The sequence below is a fragment of the Eschscholzia californica genome, unplaced genomic scaffold (assembly GCF_041429995.1).
Source record: "Eschscholzia californica isolate CP2 unplaced genomic scaffold, dmEscCali1.0.p SCAF_1, whole genome shotgun sequence".
Taxonomy (NCBI): Eukaryota; Viridiplantae; Streptophyta; class Magnoliopsida; order Ranunculales; family Papaveraceae; genus Eschscholzia; species Eschscholzia californica.
Genome location: NW_028238198.1, coordinates 53,507,677 through 53,515,391, shown reverse-complemented (window position 1 = coordinate 53,515,391; position 7,715 = coordinate 53,507,677). Strand labels below are relative to the sequence as shown.

The 7,715-nt window shown below is 32.1% G+C and overlaps 1 pseudogene across 1 annotated transcript; it reads right to left on the bottom strand.

Moving 5' to 3' along the window:
- Nucleotides 1-5,873: 5,873 nt before the first annotated feature.
- LOC147567603 (uncharacterized) lies at nt 5,874-7,714 on the bottom strand (annotated as a pseudogene). Its single transcript, XR_015233173.1, has 3 exons — nt 7,491-7,714; nt 6,656-7,103; nt 5,874-6,524 (listed from the first exon to the last, which is right to left on the bottom strand). The product of XR_015233173.1 is annotated as an uncharacterized LOC147567603 (transcript).
- Nucleotide 7,715: the final 1 nt, after the last annotated feature.

The window sequence follows — 7,715 nt, the reverse complement described above, 5'->3', positions numbered from 1 at the left end:
AGATTACTAATCACAATGCAGATAGACTACCATAGACCTCCATTAACCGAGAAGCTAGTATACAATTCTCACTAAAGATTAAGACTCAATTTTCATGGAAGAAAAAATAAATACTTATACATGGTTGTCCAGGTCAAAGATTATGAGGTCCACGGAAAAGCTCGACTGAAGAATGCTAAGGAGAACAAAGAATATACACGTATAACAAATCAACTTACAAAATTGGACATGCACAAGCTTTCTTTAGTTATGAAGAAAAGCTTTGTTATAAGTGCATGTATGTATTAGGTATTTATTCAAACAAAGTTGTTCCATGGGGGAAACTGATCAAGTAGGTATTGTAGACATTATTAAAATGGTGAACATGATAGGGCATGCCAAATAGAACACATAGTAGTATATGAGCAGAGGTAATCCAGAAGCCAAATTTGTAGAAATAAAAATTGAGTTGGTTGAGTCATTTGCCCAAACATGATGAGTGATAAATAGAAATATACCTAGATTAGTAGAGGATGGAAGTACCAAGTCAATCTCTTCCAATACTTATAAATTCAAAATTATAAAAAACAATAATTAGTTCAGCCAGGCAATGAAAGAAAGGAGTGATAAGAATTGTCATCGGGAGATTTATTTATTGGGAAATCGAGGATGCTGGAAACGGATTCTACTTCAAATGATATATAGTATGTTAACATTACGAATACCTTCACTTATTGTGTAATAAACACAATGCCAACGACTCATGATGATTACTTTGGATGGTTTTGAAGTCAAATTTTCTCACCTTTTTTTTCACTTCTGAAAGTTTGTGCAGAAACAAACTTGATATTGTTTGGACAAACACTGGCTTTCATGCCAACTGCTGCAATATCAATTTGTTTTATAAAGTAAGCCTTTTGAGAAAAAGAAATTACATTGAATAATATGGAAGGAACTGTAATTCTTACAATAGGAATATTTCATTTTACACCGGAGAGAGTTGTAGAACAGACAGCGCGACCATCTTGTAGTACAGATGCCAAAGAACAGTAGGAATTTTTCTGAAGGAGGTTGTTATATATATATTAGTCATCCATGGGACGTAGTACCATACCTTTATTCCAATACGTCCGTTCACGTCAAGGGTCGTAAGCGTGGTTGAGCAGAAGTTTGACAGGACCTGTAGGCAAACATAAATTACACCGACAATTCGAAAGAGAATGTTCGAAGCCAAAACAAAGGAAATGTTCACATTTTTAGTCATATAACTCAAATAATGAAAGTATATGTATACGATGTCAACTTTTGTGGTCGACCGACTTGCCCTGTAATGCTGCTAATATAGCATTCTACCAAAGTTCGAACAATTGTTTGAAAGCTTCGTATAAGTTAAAAAAAGTAATTAGATGAGATTAGATGCTTTAGTGTTGTGTAATCCATTTAGAACTATCATTGCGAGTAAGCAGTGTAATTCGCCAGCGTTGATTTTAGCCGGAAAAGAATTTTGGTATGTTGATATAAATATTAGAAATGAAAATCTCTTCATATTTAACCATAAAAAAGAATTGAATTTATAAAACAGAATTTACCAAAAAAAAAGTTGAAATGTGAAGAACTTACCTTGGCTAACATCATTACGAAGAGAAGTGAGCAATGAATAACTTAAGCATGAATTTTCCTATCAAATTGTTGCAGAATGAAGTTGGAAGACTTATTCTCCTCCAATCTCGAATAATTGAACATATTTAGTTAATGCATTTGTAAATTATATGTTTTTATATGAAGAAACACCATTAGCAATGTCTTTTAATAATTGAGCAATGAAGAAGGTCTTAAAAGGTAAGTAAACATTGTTAAGGTTTCCTACTTCATATTAAACATATGTTACTGTTGAAGTATTTAAGTCCAAAACATTGATTGATTAAGTACATATAAATTGACGTAAGATTTTCTTAATATATCAATAATTTTCTGTATGTGTCCTAATGCAATATAAAAGGCAGTTGATCCTACATTAGAAAATAAAGAAAATGCAAAAAATTGAGAAGCTCAAAATTGAAAATGTGATATATTTAAAAGTTATAATAGTACTTCATTATAAACAACGTTAGTAGTACTAAAAGTATTTGTTTGTTCAGGAAGTAGTACATGACCTCTACTACTTGAAATGCACCTGGATAAAGCTACATATAACTGTCCATGACTGAATACGGGAAACCTCAGGTCTAAACCGACATATTTCACTGACTGGCCTTGTGATTTATTTATCGGGGGATGAGATTTAAGTCCAAAATCACATGATCAACGAGTCTAGAGACCAAAGATAATCTGAAATAGAAAATAAATCCACTCAAAGTAAATTACATGTCTATCCTCTTATTATCTTTTACTGCCTAACCTATCCTAAGTTAAAAAAAAAACAACCCAAAATAAAAGATACCATAATCTATAGAGATTCATTACATTTATTTCTTCAAAAACAAACTTTCTTTCCCCGGAAAAATTTACCTTTTTCATTTAGCATAACAAAAAAAATTAGCCTTTTCTGTTTCAGAAAATAACCAAAAAAAAAAAGTTGCCTTTTCCTCAAATATCAAACCAAAGAGAGAGAGAGAGAGAGATAAACTCATATCTTAAACACGTCCAAAATAAACCTAACAGAGAGAGAGAGAGAGCATCGAGTAGGAAAGAGGGAGAATCCATTGTTGGTTTCGTTCATCATCATCACATCATCAACAGTAAAGAGTAAGTTATTTTGGTTTTCATCATTTTTGTTGTTCCTTCAACTTTGTTTATGCTTTAGATTGATTTCTACAACACAAAACGAATTAGGTTTTGATTTTTACAACTTTAACTATGATTTATTTTTCTGAAATTGATTAGTTAATAAGAAATTTCTAGGGTTTAGTTGTTTCGAAGTGGTTTAATGGAAGTTATTTTCAAAACCCTAAATCAGTTCAAAGTGAAGAGTATGTTTCTTTTTTGCATGCAACAAAAAATTTGTATTGTTACCTTGTCTCGGTTGTTGTGTAATTTCTTTGAAGAAATGGTTTCTGCTTAAATTTTTTATTTTAGACCGACAATTTAGGGTTCTGTCTAATTTAGGATTTTGTATTGTAGACTTTCAAGCATAGTGTTAGATCCAGAATATAGTTACTTTCAATAAAAACTTAATATTTTGTCTAGCATTATTAAGTTTCTTATAAAACTTTATCAATGGTTACCTGTCAAACCTGATTTTTTGACAACCATAGAACATTACATGGTGTAATATGGGAAAAAATGAGAGAATAAATTGGATTGTAAAAACAATGTCATTTTTTTGTCTAGCATTTTTTATGTTTATCATAGAACCTTGAAACGGTTACTGTTCAAAACTGGTTTCATAAGAAAAATGACTTGTTTGACTAGCATTTTTTTTAGTTTCTTATAGAAACGCATAAATGGTTACAACCCAAAGATGTTGAATTGGTTTGTTGTTTGAACTTTGACAGGCCTGATTGTAGGTTGTATGTGATTTTGCACATGGAAGAACTTTATATCAAATCGAACTATAAACATTTTCCTAACGAGATGCCAAAAGATGATTGGACAAAACTAGCGCAAAGGAAGAGGGGTGAACTAACTTGGCTGTTGCTGCATGAATCGAAGGATATATGGAGAAAAAATGTTTAAGTACTTTAACTTATATTTTGTAACGGACTATGTGATAAAACGTAGCAAACATGTTTATGTTTTAAGTTTGAATAACATCTTGAGCAGTTATGGGATTATTTATCAATGTTCTATAATACCACAATTATAATATTATATTTTAGATGTCGTTCAACAAGTTTATAGATACGATAAAGATGTTACTCAAATTTCTTAGACACTATTGAAACTATACAATTATAATACGTGGTAGGGCAAAGGCATGATGAACTCAAACACTTAATGCTGAATCCATTGATAACATATATAACTAAGGAAACAAATAGTTCGTACAAAAATATATCAAAAATCTGGACATTTTGATTAAAATATAACAAAGGCTAAAACCAACCTACTGTGATTGTATTGAAAATTGCTAAATTGCTAGAAACATCAAACAAATTTTTCTAGCATGGTCCAATGGGTATAAAGATACCAGTTAGATGTTGACAAAATTTCTCCAACACTACCAGCATTTTTCAGTTTTTCGACATTTTTTAACTTACTCTAGCCAAATACATATGAGTATAACTACGATAATATCGTAACCATTGATAAAATTTAATAGGAAATAGGAAAATCCTCTTGTTTAAATACGATAATCTGGTAACATTGATCAAATTCTCTAAACATATAAAAGACATAAGTAGAATATTTATGTTTCTAGCAGAATAAGTAAACCTGCATAATCAAAATTTAAGTTAGTTATTATATAGCTGCCGTGCATGAGGCACTATCGTGATAAGCCGGTTTTTTACACCGACCGCAAACCCTCATTTTTTTGGGTATGTTTCCTGAGCTCTCTCTTCTTACTGTCCTTGGTCTTCCCGATTTTCTCTTTGTTAACGGAGGTAGTGTTCTTGTTTCATCGATGTACTCCATTGGCTCATCATAATTTGGTATTGGGTAGACATAACATTGATAAGTGTTGACGAACGCTTGTTTGGTGAAAATGATAAAAAAAAACTTGTCGTATCACCATCATAATTCTTGATGCACAACATGGCATGTTGACAAGGGATACCATCTATCGACCACCTACCGCAACTACATGTGAGATCAATGAGATTGACAGAGTAGAATACGAATGTAGAAAATGTTAGTAGATGTCACTAGAATCGATAAAATGCTAGTAGAATACGGAAAATGTAACAAAAACTATTTCGCGTTATACATTTTAATTACTAAAAAGTATTTGTTAACATACTGTAACAAATTCATTCAACAGATACTGATAGAATGTAGAATATGCTAATAGAATCAATAGGATGCTAGAAAAATAGTATTTGCATTTTAACCTACTGCAATAAATACATTCAACAGATGCTAATAGAATGTAAAAGATGTTATTAGAATCAATAAGATGCTAACAAAATAGTATTTGCTTTTTAACCTATTGTAACAGATTCATAACAGATGCTAATAGAATGTAGAAAATGCTAGTAGAATACCGAAAATGTAGCAAACACAATTTCACTTTATAAAACTTTTTTATGAAAAAATATTGAATTAATAGAGATTTCAACATTCATTTTTTACCAAAAAGTGATAAAAAATGTTACATATAAGTTTTTTGTTAAAATAAATAATTTTTTTAAGAAGATTGTAGTAATAGAGATTTATATATTCTGACTATCAATTTAAGTTGGACATACCTCACAAACGAATTTGTAGATGTCTAATTAGAACGAGTAGAGATAAAACGCAAATCACAACTTCATACTTTCTTGAAGTTCAAGAACAAAGAGTTACAGAGAGAGAAATTCGTTTTGGGATTGAGCATCTCATTTTAGGTAAATATCCATTGATTTGGTAGGTTACTTTAATCAAATACAACGGATTTAGAAATAATATACTTTCTTGAATTCAAAGAATATAGAGTTACATAGATAGAAACTCGTTTTTTTTAGAGTGCAACTCATTTTTGTTAAATATCCACTAATTTGGTTAAATATTTATGGAGTTTATGGAAATAAAGATTGGTATTAAATATCCAACATAAATATTCTTTCATAAAATATATGGAAAGAGTTATTAACTTAACCAGTATAAACCTTTGGTTTACCAATGGTTAAAAAATATTTATGAAAGGGCAAAAATGAGAGATAATTAAAGGATTGATGCATGTAGCCCACCAAATAGTTAATTTTTGGACTTATTTTACATTTTCGATTTATTTTGGTTTTATTTTATTTATTAATTTATGAGTGGATATATAACTCATTACCCCCCCTATTTTTGGACCTTAAATTCAAAAATCCTTTATTTATTGTCATTCCGTATGCCAGCCGAATAGGGAACTGCCGCCTCGTGAATTGAATGCCCAAATCTGAAGAATGGGGTGTCAAGGAAATTCTGGGAATGAAAACCAAGTTTCCTACTTTATCTCCATTTAATATTTTAGCCTCGATCACTCGTGAAGCACATCTAACAACCATTAATCTAGTACCATTACAAAGACCATTTTTTAGAGAAAGGTTCCTTAACAACATAATTGGACAACCGATCTTCAATTCGAGCTTAAAAGGTGGGAATCCAGACGGATTAAGAGAGCTGAGGAATTCATTAGGGCATTGAGTATTTAAGGAGTAATTGTTATCTTCAGTTTCAGGCATCTTATCTGCAGCTAGATAAGTGAAAACTTCTCTTGGAAAAATGTTTAGAGCTTCAGTGTTAATGGTTGAGACATCTTCATTACGTGCAGATAATATAGTTCTTTCGGTAAGATATTATGTTGACACTGTGTCATAGACACCTAAGGTTGGGTAAATAGCACTAATGAGTTGTGACACAGAAGTACATTTGTTAATCGAAGAAGGTAATTGCAATTGTACCGATGAATTAGCTCCAACCTACATTGAATAGTTTGTTTTATATTGAGGATAAAATGTTGGATATTTATCATTGAAATCTATATTAAAAAATATATATAGTAATAGTTAATGAAACATTTATAACTATCAAAAGTGAATTAAGATGATACCTCTTGTAGGAAACTTCGAAATGCTTGAGAACAATGGTCATTAGAGTCTAGTCGCATGTTTTCCGATAGAGTTAAAACCTTAATTTGGGTCCAAAGTGAAGACCTCCTTAATGATGCACAGACAACTTGTTCTCGTACCCCTTTCAGGATAACGGGTAAAATTTGTCGAAAATCTCCGCCTAGGACAACTATTATTCCACCAAATGGTTTACTGTTATCCAATATATCTTGAAGTGTCCGGTTAACTGCCTCAACGCAATATCGATGTTGCATTGGAACCTCATCCCATATAATTAACTTTGTTTGCTTTAGTAATTCTGTTAGAGGTGTTTGCTTTCCAATGTTGCATATAGAGTCTTCATGCACATCTAGAGGAATTCGAAAGGTCAAATGGGTCGTTCGACCACCAGCTAATAGTAAAGATGCAATACCAGATGAAGCAACCCGTCGTCATCAGTTACTGACTTCATTATTGTCTCATAAGCAAAGCGTTGTGCGCCATTAAGTTGGTTCACATTAGAAGCCAAAACAGACACATCTAGAGTTTTTCAACTGTATGTGTTCCCAGATTAACCTATTGCCTAAAATTTGATCCCATTGTTCATGTGGTTGTGGCATGGTTGGGAAGTCGTCTTTTAGATTTTTACCGGACTCTAACAAGAGTTCATTGAGGAAGTGCAAGCCCAAATCTCGTATTTGTGCGTTAGTTGGATTTGCAACCCCCCGTTTTGTTCGCAGTTGATGTGCAATATCATCACATGTTTTGGGGGCATACTTGTCCCATAGAACATGGGGATTGACAGGATTGCACTCTAAAAAAATGATTGAAAATAACCTGCGCAATTGACCACCTGTATTCATAGTTATTGCTTTTTCTAAGCACTTTATGCACTCTCCATCATCTTCCAGAAGTCCGCGCGAAACACACGCTGCTCTGAATGTGTCATATAAAACACCATTGAAAGTGCGTAAAGATTCAAATGAGGAAGGCCCTGTAACAACTGTTAGCAATAAGCGAAGATAAAATCGTTCCCCGGCATTAGGACGAACAAAGTACATT